Genomic DNA, 14,894 nt, shown 5'->3' with positions numbered 1-14,894 from the left:
ATGCAAATTATGTGCAATTTATCTGGCGAGTGTTGTAAATCTATAAATATGTACTATATGCTGCACCCACTGAATCACATACATCTATTGACTTTAACTATTGCCCCTTATTTTATTGATCATTTATTAAATAAACGTGAACAAATCCTAACTATTCTCATTCCAATCAGTTCCTGTTGGTATCTGCTCTTTGATGAAATTACTTTTGTCAGGAAACCGGTGACATAAAAACACATATTGGGTCACATTTGTAATTTGGTGCTATATTTTCATCTGGAGTACTGGTGGCCCTTACAAACCACTTGGCCTTTGGCCTTGTCATTTATGTTGTCACCAGATCCACTTGATGGCAATATTGGGCCATATCACTCAGTTATGTATTATGTATTCTCTACAGGCACAAACATGTTTAAGTGTGTGTATTTTTATGTATGAGTGTGTGTTTTACACACCTGGCGAAGTAGTCATAGGTGGTTCAATATGATGGAGACTTAAGGGTATTTTTGGCATTGCTAATATCTTTGCCCCATTTAACAAACCTACAGAATTGTGTTAAAGCATGAGTACTCACAAACATTTTCCCAGGAACCAGTTTGGTCTGTTGTGTGACTGAGGGCCGCATTGATGCCAGCAGTGTGGCAGTCAGGGCGTGGAAGGTGTAAGGAGAACAAAGGGGAAGTGGCGCATGTACATCTAGTGGTTGAATTGCACCTGGGTTCAATCCCGGCATTCCTACTTGACCAAATTGTGTGATCCCAGGCAATTGTTTTATTTTACTTTGCCTCCCTTTTTCTTCATTTTCACTTATAAAAAAGACCTCCAGATACATGACTTAGGATGTGTGTCAAACAAATCCTTCTTGTATTTCATTCAATAAACTATAATCTTGTCCATGTATAATAGCATCCCAGGATAGACAGAGGGTGCTCATAACAATTGGCATACCTCTTAGTTTACTATTGGCATTGTTGGCAGGGTGATCGGGGGCATGAATGTTTCTAAATTCATGTTTGAAAACTGTCACTTTAAAAAAAGAAAACCACAGTAACTTATAATCTGATGTAATAAGGTGAAACGTTTCTGCATGTTAATGAAATGCTGGTTTTCTTTTTAATTTTGAAGAGATTTTCACCAATTGTTGAAAGATGTCTTTAAAAATGAAAGTGTTTCTAAAGTTAAGTGGTGCAGGACACCTTTGGGGCTTCTTTTTTTCACTTCAGTTCGATTGTAAATAAATGCTTGCCCTTTATTTGATACATTTATGAATATAAGTGTTTTTTAAACTAAACAACAGTTCTACTGGGGGCTTCATTTTACGGTCAGGAGGGCTATACTTTGAGTATCACTGTGTTAGAGACTTATCCGGTAAATTTTTGCTCACATTGGTCCAGGGCTATATAGGGAGTCCAATGCAATGCAGTATTGCACATGGGACCCATGGGAATAATTTGCTGTGTTTTACAGCAAACCGCTGAAAAGATTCAAAGAAACTTTCCTTCGTAGGAGGAACTTTACTCAGCATATTTCAGTTTGGTCAGTAGTTTTTTAAGAACATGAATTTCACAAAATGTGCTTGATTGCCTCATTTATATTTTGAATCATTAAATTTGCAAACTATTGACGGGAGAGACAGCATGTGAATGGTCATGGACCTTTCCTTGGGGGTTTTGAGCAGAACATTTTGCTCTGTCTTTCATTATGTGCTGTCACTTGATAACCTCTAACACCCCTGAAAATGCATGAACAACATTGTGAAAAAATCTTCCTTTGGAGAATTGACACCCTCATTGAGAGCTGGCACAACCACAGAGGAATGGAAAATAACATTTTAGCTTCCAAACTGTGGGGCATATTTACAAGTCCGTATCACCACAGGAACGTCACTTTTAACAATGTTCCTCCGGCAACAGAGGATTTGCCTTATTTACAAGGCGGTGTTAAGCCTCTTACCGAGGCTTAAAGCCATCTTGTAAATAAGTCACCCTTTCAAGCTATACTTAGCGTGAAACGGGTGGTCAATGGGTGTTTCGGTGGGCGTTCTGCCGTAACAGCCATTGATTTTGATGCTGTACCCTAATTACAAGGGTGGGTAAATAGGAGGCAGCGCTTAAATTAAGACTAGGGAAAACCTGGTCTTAACATGGTGAAATGAGGAGAAATTCTTTATTTCTCCCTGTTTTTTGATGTTTCTATGTGTGTTGCATTGTGCAGCACACATAGAAAGGGCAAAACACAGGGAGAAATAAATAATTTCTCCTCATTTATTAGTGGGAAGGTGTCTCTTCCTGCACATAAACAATCATTAAAAAAATTATGTTTTGCAACTTCTATGCAGCACACATAGACGTTTCAAATCACCATTTGTGATTGTTTATGTGCAGAAAGGGACACCTTCCAGCACATAAATAATCATTCTCTATAGTGCAAGGGTGCCTGCTTTGGCGCTGGACAGCTTCATTTAGCGGCAGTGCTAGGGAAAAAAACAGGGATGTTCTCTATTTTTGTAAATACGGCTCATCCCTCCGTCTTCATAATTGGGGAGCGTGGCGTTAGCATTTTGTGCTTAGTGCCACTCTCCGCCATTCACTTGTATATATGCCTGTGTCTTCATTTAGCAGAGGAATATGTAATAAGTGCATAAACAATAAGCAATTTTTTTTCTCTCCATGGAGTCTTACAGGGATGACATTAAGCACCACCTCTAACAATAACCCTTGTCCTACCCCTTAAATTGACCTGAAAGAAACTAGGAATCAGTACCAGCGTGTTCTGCATGCTTTTTGGCAAAAAAGAGATACTCTACTTACACTGAAATGTTCCCAATTCACCAACTACATGTGCCTTGAAAAATATGAACAATGAACCCCTCCCTCATGATCAAGAAGAGATTCAGACCAATTGTGATACTTTGCATATGCAGAATAAATAATTAATCACAAATGAAAGGTAATACTTCTCTTTTAGTATATTGCTTTAATTTGTTTTAAACAACAGTATTTAGATTTAATATCTTCTACTGTGAATATATTTGCTTGGCTGTGTTTCTGTGTTGTGGTCATAAATTGAAAATGCATGGTTTATGTTCTAAACACAGCTCAGAGCAAATTTAAAGAATAATAAAATCAAAAACCCAATACAAAGAACAAAAATGTGCAGTAATAAATTAATGGACTCACACCAAAGTGGTAATTTGTTTTTGGCTTTGTTGAAATTAAATTGATTCATGGAGCCTATTCACAAACGAATTTTTGAGTATGCAAAATAGTGCTCCTGCAGTATTACTTCAGGAAATTTTAAATGTCTATGTGAATTGGCGCCAAAAACCTGAAATGGCAATGGAATGGGAGTGCCCAGTCACTTGTCAGATGCAATCAGTACAAATAGGAAGCATTGTGCTCGCTTTGTATTTTTACTAATAGGCAGTTAGGCATTTCAGGAGAATTTACAAGCGTGTTTATACCATTTTGAATATGCTACTAAGAGTATGCCTATATCTATGTGAGTAAACATTTTATATCATGCAAACATGATAAATGCTTGATTCTTTGCGCTTTCCATGTGTATTTATGAGGATTTGAAGTAATACCTCTATAGTTCTACTTCACCCCTCATTAATGCTTTTTGAATTTGCCCCTAAATGTATACCTATGTAAATGCAAGTACACGTTCTTAATCATGTAAAATTATGATTTTTGAATCATTAAGCTTAATTTTTATGTAAATACGAGGGTGTAAAGTATTACCTCTGTAAAACTACCTCACGCCACAATAATAACTTCATGAATCAGTGCCTCAGGATATATGCCTATATCCATATGATCATACATTTTATAATATTGAAAAATAATGAATTTCTGGATCAGTGTATTTACTTTTCTATAGGTAGCATAGTTATGCTTATGAGGAACCCGATAGGTAGTCAAACAATGTAGACTAAATCTTGGGCCTTTTTAATTTGATTTGATTTGAATATTTATAGAGCGCAACTATCACTCTGAAAGGAGCATCCTGGTGTAATGTGGAAGAGAGCAGGGAGGGTCAGGTAGACATATAATGCATCTCAGTTTATATAAGTGAAGAATAGAATGCATCAGTTGACCCAAAGCTCCAAGTCTTCAAGGCTTTCCTGAAATGGGTTTCTGATGCCATCGGAGTCAGTTGTGTAGGCATGAGGTTCCATGTTATGTTTCCTAAAACTGCCAAAGATTTTCCTCCTTTGCTTTTGAACTTGAAGGCAGGATGATTAAGAAGGTTTGCTGATGAGAATCTAAGTGTCCTAGCAGTGGTGTAAGGAGTGACTCTAGTTCTTAAATATTTGGGTCCCAAGTCTCTAAAGGCTCTAAAAGTGATTAACAGGACCTTAAATAGGATTCTTTTATGGCTAGGCAGCCAATGAAGGGCTTTAAGGGCTCGTGAAGCAGATGGTCGGGGCAGGTTTGGCACCAAACCGGCCGCTGCATGTTGTATAACCTGTAGCTTTTTAGTACTTGTTTATTGACTCCTGCAAATAGGCTGTTGCAGTAGTTTAATCTAGACAGGATAAGTGACACTGCAATTGTCCTCCTTGCAGATTAGGGAATGTAATCAAAAACCTTTATGAGAGTTTTGATGAGGTTAAAGCACATCCCCGCCACTGCAAGGGCTTGTGGCCGAAACGAAATAGAGGCATCAAATTTTACCCCCAGGTTCTTAGCCACTTCTTCTGTGTTGGGTGGAGAAGGTGCATCTTCTGGCCACCATCAGAACGACTTGAAAGGATTATCCCTCCCTATTAGCAATATTTCGGTTTTGTCAGTGTTGCAGTTAAGATGGTTGAGTCTCATCCAACGGATGACCTCTGTTAGACATTGCTTAAAGTTAAGATCTGCTTCATTGGAGTCTTTGTCTAAAGCAAGGATCAGTTGTGTGCTGTCTACGTATGATGTTATTTCAATGTTGATGGAAGATATTAATGAAATTAGTGGGACCATGTAAATATTAAACAAAAGAGGGCTGAGAGAAGAGCCCTGTGGAACGCCTGAAGTGATGGGGCGTTCAGTTGAGACAAATGATCCTAAGGATTGTCTGAGGTTGGTGAGAAAGAATTCTTCTCACCAACCTCATTGCCTGAGGTTGGTGAGAATGAATTTTAACCAGGCCAAGGCTCGTAGTATACCGCAATTTTTCATTCGATATAAAAGAATGTCATGTGAAATGGTGTCAAATGTGTCTGACAAATCTAATAAGATCAGGACCGCCTTTATTCCTTTATCAAGAGTTAATTTCAATGTAATATTTATTTTCAGTAGTGCAGGTTCAGTTGAGTTTGGGTTGCAAATGGCTGCCCAAAATAGCCACAAAGCACAACAGGCACATCATCATTGGAGTGTGTTCACCACTTGGCTGATGCCCGCAACCACGCAGCCACATAAAACTCTTGCACTACTCACTATCTGACAGAGAAAAAGGCATGTTTTTTATTTTATTTGAGATTGTAACCTGCTTTCCACTGAAGAAGAAAACCTCATATTTAATTTACGTTTGTTAACATTTCTCACTTGCAATCAAGAACAATTTTTATATCTACAAATGAGACAATTGCTCTAAGAGTGGTGAGAGAAGGGTAGATTGATCTTGAATGGGGAAAGTGCATGTTATCAGTAGGCAAACTGTGAAATAACTGTAATGCGCTTTGCTGATCTGCCAGCTGTTTGGCACTTGTCATGGTTATTACAAGGGTATTACATGCACAAATGTGGGCACAGTAAACTCACTGGATGAGAATACATAAAAGAAAAATACGCTTTGACGTATCTAGTTTTTGATGCAAATTTCTCCGGTGCATTTAAAATTGTTTTATTTTATGATTTTTTTAACATACACTTACTTTGGTTCCATTTTGTAATATTGGTAGCATAACATCTAGGTTAATATCTCATGTACTCTTATTTGTTCTTGTTGAAGGTTAGCTTCAGAAAGCCGGATCTTTCCCCGTATTGCTAGCCCCCCATGATAATTAAAATATTTGGGACTGGGATCCCTCCTGCTTCTCCTTGGACTCCAGCATATGTTATAAATTTAAAAAAACAAATTTCCTTTTAACTTTGTTATAAGTTATGTGGTTGTTACATGTATGTCTCAAATGTACATCTGTTCTAGTACACACTTTGACATTACGTAACACAAAGATGCTCAATACACAGCCTTCTTTACACAGTGTAAGTTGTACACGTCATACGTGTTTTTCATACATTTCCTTTGCCTCTAGTAATTACTTTTACAGGAATTCACAATGTGACGCATTGTCTCGCCTCCAGCTTACCCTACTGCCTTCATATTGATGAGTTAAAAATATAAACATAAACACATGAAACACTGCAGTTTGTCCATTGTTCTAAATAATGGCTTTATCACAAACTGGCATCTGCATATAGGGTCAAAATGGGAGAGAAAGTAACCCTGGGCACCAAAATAAAAGTGGCCCTCATGAGCAAACCAGATAGCTAAAAATAACAGAGGCCCACATTTGCAAATCAGGGCAGTTTTAAACTTGTAAAGACACGCTGTATGTCACAATGTATGGGAGACCACTAACGGTTCGTGCAGGTAAGTGCGGTGGGGCATTGGGACAGGGCGGGCGAGTGGATGTCGACGGAACACAGAATAGGAATTATTTATTTATTTAATTTTCCCGATTCTGCTATCTGTCGACCCCCCCGCCCCCTGCGCTTACCTGCACGGACCACCACTTTTGGAGACTTCACGCTTTTGTGTTTGCTGCAGGCTAAGCTTGTGGTGATGTCAGTGAAATCAACAGTAAAAAACAGCCCACTTGGCCATAAAACAAACCGGCCCAGAAACTGCTAAAAAAAACTGCCCACACATCGGGTACCTCCTGATTGCCCTATAGGCCAGTCCAAGAGCATTAGTGATAAAAACAGCAACTTGAGCAATAGCAGACCACAAATTAATTCCTTAGGCATAGAGTACTGTCCATGAAGATCAAGGACATGATGGTTAAGAAGGTATTGACCTATCTCTCGTAGAAGGTAATGTAATGGGACTTGATCTTTATACTAAGTTATAGAAGTCTGTGATTACTACGGCATAAACTCCAAATAATTGGAGCCAGCACAATCTCACATAATTGCGATAATTCAAAATGACTGAAACTACCCTATTATGCCTAATTTCATAGATATCGGCCATTTGCTGCTAAGACTAGGTGCACATGAACAACGCAAGTGACCAGAATGTGAGTGCAGCGGTTGTGTTTTTTTATATGCTTTTGTTTTACTGTGAAATATGTCCACGATTTTAAAAAGTATGTAAGAACGCATTACATCCTAAAAGATATCTCCAAATGCCAGTTTTGCATTTTGCGTAATTATGTGTATTTCAACTTAATTTTTCCAAAATGTCATTTAATTACACAACAGCAAATGACCTTAATTTTGCACATACTTACAATTAACGTGTTATTAGCCCACATTATTTCCACTGGTATGGCATAAAGTATAACACTTTGGTACATGTAAGATATGTATAGCAAAAACGTTGGAAGTAGCGAAAAGGAACTGGAATGATGGCAGCGGGAATGATGAGATCATGGCATTAAAAGTGGAGACACAGCAACCTTCTGGAAGATTATTGCTCACGGTGATAAGAACTTGTTTCCTCAAACTTAGGGGCATATTTACAGGTAAAAAACCATTTCAACTAGTTTTTTACTTTGCAATACCATTACAACTCATGCATTACCATGCATGTGTTGTACACCGCAAAGTCATTGCTACGCATTTTTTTATAACGCGTGGTCATGTACCACGAATGCCTCTACAACGAATTTCGTTGTAAAGGTATGTATAGTAAATGACCATGCGTACTAAAATAATGTAGACGCTCCACGTGGATGTAAGGAAACTGAGGATGTTCCGTTTCCTCATAACTACGTGCACCGCCCCTCAGAGACTACATGAAGCAGGAACCAGGAGGAGAGAGAAACCACAAGGAGAGAGAGGTAAGGGGGATTGGGCCTGGGGTGGGGGCTACTTTTATAGGGTTTAGGGGGGTCGGGGGTTGTGCTGGGGGTAGTGTTTTAGGGTTTAGAGTAGTATTGTGGTGTTTGTGTAGTGTAGGGTAGTGTTTTAGGGTTTAGGGTAGTGTCGGAGGGTTGTGCAGGGTAGTGTTTGAGTGTAAGGACAGGACTGGGGGTCGGGGGGTCATGCTGGGGGTAGTGTTTCAGGGTTTAGGGTGGTGTAGTGGTGTTTGTGTAGTGTAGGGGGTCATGCTGGGGGTAGTGTTTTAGGGTTTAGGGTAGTGTTGTGGTGTTTGTGTAGTGTAGGGGGTCGTGCTGGGGGTAGTGTTTTAGGGTTTAGGGTAGTGTTGTGGTGTATGTGTAGTGTAGGGTAGTGTTTTAGGGTTCAGAGTAGTGTAGGGGGTCATGCCGGGTAGTGTAAATGTAGTGAGAGGACTGTCACTCACCTTACAAACTTTTACCATGACTATACCTTTACCACGCATGTTTTTGCGTTGTAATGGCATGCATGGTAAAGGCATAGTCAGGGATTGCGTTGTAATGGTATCTCGTTGTAATTGACAACGAGTACTAATACCCGCGTTGTAATGTACACGTTCTATTGGTACGCGTTGTATTGGTACGCGTTGTAACGAGTACTATTCATATTTACAAGCCCCTATCAACATCACAACGTCACTTTCAGTGACATTGTGGGCCTTACCTTATTTAGAAGGCAGCATTAAGTCATTTAATGTGGCCTAATGCTGCCTTGTAAATAAGGCACCCTTTCACACTATGCTTTGCGTGAAAGGGGCGGGTGATGGGTGTTGCTATGAGCGTTCCACCGCAATACTTATTGATTCTGATGCTGCCTCCTATTTACAAGGGAGGCGTAAACAGTTCGCAGTGCCAGAATTAAGACCACGAAAATCCTGGTCTTACCCTGGGGCAACGAGGAGAAATGCTTCATTTCTCCTCATTTTTGCTGTTTTCATGTGTGCTGCGTTATGCAGCACATATGAAAACAGCAAAAGGCCAATGATTGTTTATGTACAGGACGGTCCCCCTTCCTGCACATAAACAATATTTTTTTTAAATGCCGTCTTGCAACTTCTGTTTGTGCTGCATTAAGCAGCACACATAGAAGTTACAAAGCGGTATTTAAAGATTGTGCCGGAAAGGGGACTTTCCTGCACATAAACAATCTTCCCCTGCACGCAGACAACCTTGCACTATGGTGCCTGCGTTGTCACTAGGCTGTAACGTGTAGCGCCAGCGCAGGGGGAAATGTGGCACCATATTCTTATAATTATGATGCAGCCATGTGTTGCCCAAGTGGTGGAGTGAGGTGTTAAGCCAGGAAGGCTAACGCCTCACTCCACCACTTCCCTTGTGCATATGCTCCTTACCGTCTTCTAGATCCTGAAACCTGGGTGGCCCTTTTACTAATCTCTACTCTTTGAGCACTGCTTATGAACAACTTTCCTTATTGGTAACACGGACACTACTGAATAGTCAACTAAACAGTGTTGTACTATATCTGTCACATTATTTTCCCTTGAAGAGCCAGCAACAGCTATTGATGCTTTAAGATTAAGCAAAGTCCTGTGTCCAGACCGGATCCCAGGAGATCTTTTGAGGCATGATTAATCTGTATTGTTCCGTATGTTAATCGACTATGCAATTCAGTCATTTCTGGAAGTCCGGTTCCAGAAACTTGGAAATGTGTGGAAATAGTATCCATCTTTAAAAAAGGGAATAGGTAAGATCCAGTCAATTACAGACCGATTCGTTTGTAAGATACTTTGCAAAAGTATATGCACGGGAGGTTTTAAACAAACTCAGTGGTTTGATAGAAGATAATAACATCTTATCCCAATTTCAAGCTGGAATTAGATCTCGGGTCAGTACACTAGACCAGGTGTTCAGGTTATTATGTATTATATGGAAATATGTCAAGTTAAAAGGGGGTCATTTATATATCATATTAGTAGATCTTCAAGCAGCCTTTGATCTGATCCAAAGGAGCTCCTTGTGGGTAGTCGTAGGGAATCTAGGAGGCCCAGAGGATCTTTTTTATACCTAATGAGTCTACGGCAAGATAATTATCCAACGGTACGCTGAGGCCCTCAGGGCAAACTTACTGATCCGATATTCATCAACTGAGGAGTGAGACAGGGGTGTGGCATCGCACCCACCATTTTCTCCCTCTATAATAATGATGATTTTGGCTGCCTAAAAAAGTGTAGGCACGATTCACAGAAGCTCAATGAGGTCTTTGTCCCTGCATTATTTATTGCAGATGATACTCTTTTGATGTCACAGACGGTGTGGGGTTTGCAGTTCTTCAGTTCTTGCCCAACAAAGTCCAAATCTAATGTGATAGCAAGGGCCTCAAAATAAATATTACTAAAACAAATGATATGGCAATCAAACCACATGCGACTTTCAAAGGGAATATTGAGCTTCATCAACAAAAGCTTGAGTGAGTACCCAGATTTGAGTATTTAGGTATAAAGCTTGAGTCTAAACTCTCTTGGGCACCACATATAAACAAAAGTACAGCTTCCCGAGGACATGCTCCATGACTATACTGAAAAAGCACGAAGCCACTACATCAAGGGCAATTTCTCAGGCAATTGAGGTTTAAAGGAGTAAGGTCCAAGCAGCTATCTGCTCCATATGAAGCTGAGTTATGGGGATTTAATAATGTGGATAAGCTTATTTGGGGTGAGAATAAGTTAATATGATTGTTACTGTGTCTCCCTACTAGGACTCCTCTTATCACCTTATACCAAGATACTGATCTCAAGAGAATCTAGTACTTTGTGGCCCTGAGACCCTCAGTGTTCTAGGTGAGATTATGGACCGCACAGAAACTTAGCTGTTATAAGGAGGAGTTAATGGAACTTTTGAAGAAAGATGAATCGCGCAGCTTTCCTTGGACCCGACATGTTGAGTCCTGCTGTGCCCGATTGGGTCTGGGATCCTTTTGGAGTCATTCCCAAGATTTGACAGCACCGCCGAAAAAGCAGCTAAAGCAGATCCACTGGGACTTTGTGACCTACATCAATGTTTATTATTTAAGCCTATTGACATTTTGAATCTTTTTTTTAATGATGTTCAACCCCAATTGGCCAAATCACTATATTTGAAGTTCCACAATGAAATTCTTCAAATTAAAGAGTATACATCGAAGTGGATAATTGACAATAGTGACTTGGTGGATACAAACTGTAATTTGTGTAATTTACATACCAAAGAAAATCATGCTCACATATTCTTCTTTTGCCCTACCTACACAAACCCTAGAAGGAAATGGATCCATTTTAGGATTTAGGAAATACCAAGAAGCACTAAGGATCCTCAAAACTGACACTTTCCTGTGCATAGTTTCAGTGTAAGATGTTTTTGCTTGGAGTTGGGTTTGCTCAGAAAAAGAAAGCAAAAGACACACAGATGATGGACGGAATGCAGAGCAAATCAAACATTCACCCCCAGTCAAGAGATCTGGGTTAAATCTATCCTTTTTTTGCTCACCATATTATAGTTACCATATAGTTTTTAGTGTACGATGTTTTGCTTGTAGTTGGGTTTGCTCAGAAAAAGAAAGGCATGATCTTTCAAGGCACACTATGTTTGCAATGATTAGTTGAAAGAGATGCTTTTTCTTGCAATCCTTCCGCAGATTATTTAAACTACTGTAAGATTGGATTTAGTAGAAATGCCATGAATATCAAAGGTAGTAAATGTATCTCAGAACTGATATGGGAAGCCACCGATTCGGCTAACCTAGCATATAGGTAGAAAGGCTTGTGATCTAAGATGGCTGCCCCCGTTGCACTCTATATAAATAAAAGGAAAAAGACCAGAATATAAGACTGCAGGCTGTATCGTTACGCAGGGATTGAACAAAGATTGCAGACTTGGAAATTTAATGACGATGAATAGTTATGCTCTGTAACTGTGTTTGTGTTCTCTTTCCGATTATGAATTGTCGTTTAACTGTTGCATGCTAAGGACCCATGGAAATGTTTTTTAACGTTTTAACTGTTTTTAGATAATATGATTATGTATTTATGCTTTATATGAGATTTTTACCTGCGCTTTTAAAGGTTTGTAACCAAAATAATGCAATGTTAAATGAAACGTGATTATTATGGAGACTTTAAATCTGCCACATGTTGAGAGCCAGGACTATGTGTTTTGACTGGGAAAAAGTTGTGAAATTTCAATATGGCCCTCCACACAGCTGTGATCATTTTGTTTATTTATCAAGCTGATTGGGCTTGAACTTTCAGGGGCGCACACCTTACATTGTAATGCATTTAAAGTGTCTTAGATAACTGTATGATGTAATGGTGGGGGGTTTCTCTGGCAGCAGCACAAATAAGGGGGCAGTCTATAACCTACATGGATCTTTAGGTCTGGCTTGGCAGTGCAAATGTGACCTGACCTTCTAACCTACACCAATATTATTCTACAGTTCTTTGCTTCCACGAAAATACATAGCCATTCCCATGATATATACTTGAAAAGGTTCAATTAACATATAATATTACTTTAAAACCCGACCTATTGGCATTGCCAATACCTGCTGTGTGTGATTGTCACTATATGTTTACACAAACGTACCAAAAAGAGTGGCTCTTTAAGTTCTATTCATTTTGAATTTGTGTTTAAGGTATGTCATCACTGTCAAAAATATTGTCTCTCCTTATTGTTTTTTTTTAGGTTACTTTATCTTCCATGACCAATGAGCCTATCTTTAAAAAGCCCGATAGAAATAAAAAATAGTTTTCATATTTTTTCACTATTTGATGATTATTAATTACAAAACAGTGTGAAATCCAAAATGCATTTTTTTAGTCTTGTTGAACCTTTAAAGTGGCCATTCTGTGAAGACAAAAGTAATCTTTACCTAGTCCTGCGTTACTATTAAAACCGACAATAAGATTCCTAAAATATTTTTATTTTTATTTTGTTGGCTACGGTTTTTGGGATGTTGTGACATAATTCACCGCCGTATGCCACTTTAAGGGATCTACCCGGGTCACCCGAGTTGTCTAGCCAGAGCACTCAATTAAATGCCCATGATGACATAATTTTAAACTTATAAAAATATGTACAGGCTAATGGCGAACATTCCAATTTCTCCACAATAAAATGGCGTCTTGAATGTAATAGTCAGCAGATGTAATTGTGATCTCTATTCCGTATTTGAGGCATTTTTGGCATATCCACGAATCTGCACAGCTGCATAGTGGCTCATTCCAAATGCAGTTCAACAAAAGCAGTTTTTTTTCGTATCTTCTAGCTTGTTGCTGCTAAATATATTTATCAAGGGTTTGTGCTTGTGCTGCTCGGTTGTAAACAATATTCTGTCACTGAGCACAGACAATTCTTTGTTAACAAGCAGCGTTTCGCTCTCCCCAGAAGCGGCGCTGATGTCTCTGTTGGTACAGCTGAGCGACTGCGCCACAGTACGTAATTCTCCGAGCTCCCTGAGAGGGAAAAGCCAGAGAGCGGAGTGAATCCGCAGGGTAAAGCGCGAGCCGGTGTACGCTACGGCGCGTCACAGTTACCCCGTGGGGACCACGCTATCTCTAAAGATGACATCTTTTGTCTGGCTATGCAGTAGGTGCAGTCTAACGTGCATGAAATTATCATAGTATTAAAAGGCAAAACTGTATTAATTATAAACAGTCTTATATCCGTAGACATCTTTTTTGTTGCGTTTGCAAGTGCTTTTTGTCAATGTCTCTCCGCATGTCCTACATATTAGAATACATGTCACACGTCTAGTGTTTCGGTTTTACAGCAGACTTAAAAGGCAACACGTATTTTCATTACACTTTTTCCAGACCTATATTTGACAGCCGGGTGCACGTGCATAGGAGAGAGTGCACAATTAAAATCCATACCTCACGTGACTGTCAAAGTACTGGAGAGCAATATCCGCGAGGATATATAGATCCATAGCAGATCATGTGCTAATTACAATAATAAGAAAGTAAATGATTGAATATGCCCTTAATTCAGTTCCCAGATAATCAAATCTGTGTTTGTGGAAGGGGCACAATGTACAATAATTACTCAGGGTGCATGTGTGGCTTAAAAGGCAGAAACCCTCAAAACAACAATTGATTCAGCGTCTTTACAGAGCAGATGACCTCATTACAGCGTTTAGTGTCAGAAGTGCGGTGTGAAGCGCTATGCAAACCAATTTATTATTCTGATAAGTAATAATAACATTGTTTTTCCTTGTCCACATTCTAATGAAAACAGCATGTGTTCCTGTGCTCTCTGAAAATAAACTCCTTCAAAAATAACACGTTTCTCATCTTTTCTCTGTGGGTCATTTGTGACCAACGGCAAGTGTCCGAAAAGCACTATTACCGAGGCTTGCTGAAACAAACAAACATGCTCGGCCACGTAATTTACGCGTATATTCTACAGAGGAAAATGAAAAAAAAGATTCGCACTTACCCAGTATAGTAATGTGCACTTTTAAACTGTCAACTGGCTTTATTTCTGCAGATGGGGTGCGTATCCGGCTCTTCCCGCATGTAAATTGGAGCGTACAGACATTAATAGCAACAGTTTCTGACGAGAGGCTCGCGAGACTTGGCAGCCGGAATATGATCTGGAGGCGGACAGCCTTAGTATCTGACATCTGTTCGAAGGGTAGTGGTTTTACGAAGACGCTGCCTGCGAGTTACGGCTTTCAGAAGTGTCATGCTTCCTGCCATCTCTATCTTGTAAACAGATTGCAACATATTTACTCTGGCGATTTAAAACTGGGCACGGTCAGTTATTAGCTGCGACACCTGTAATCTCACGAACGTGTAGAAATGTTAATACCTGTATTTTTGTCACGTAAGACACTTTTGAC

At 39.5% G+C, this 14,894-nt stretch overlaps 1 protein-coding gene across 2 annotated transcripts in view; it reads right to left on the bottom strand.

The window, feature by feature from the left end:
• Window positions 1-14,615, bottom strand: part of BCHE (butyrylcholinesterase) — a 267,109-nt gene extending 252,494 nt beyond the window's left edge. For both annotated transcript variants that reach the window (XR_014970818.1, XM_085635189.1), the window contains exon 1: window positions 14,489-14,615. The gene's annotated coding sequence lies outside the window, so the exon portion shown is untranslated. The remainder of the gene's footprint in view (window positions 1-14,488) is intronic.
• Window positions 14,616-14,894: the final 279 nt, after the last annotated feature.

Source organism: Triturus cristatus, chromosome 11 (assembly GCF_964204655.1).
Source record: "Triturus cristatus chromosome 11, aTriCri1.1, whole genome shotgun sequence".
Lineage (NCBI taxonomy): Eukaryota > Metazoa > Chordata > Amphibia > Caudata > Salamandridae > Triturus > Triturus cristatus.
The sequence above is the reverse complement of the archived record's forward strand: the minus strand, read 5'-3'. Positions and strand labels throughout refer to the sequence as shown.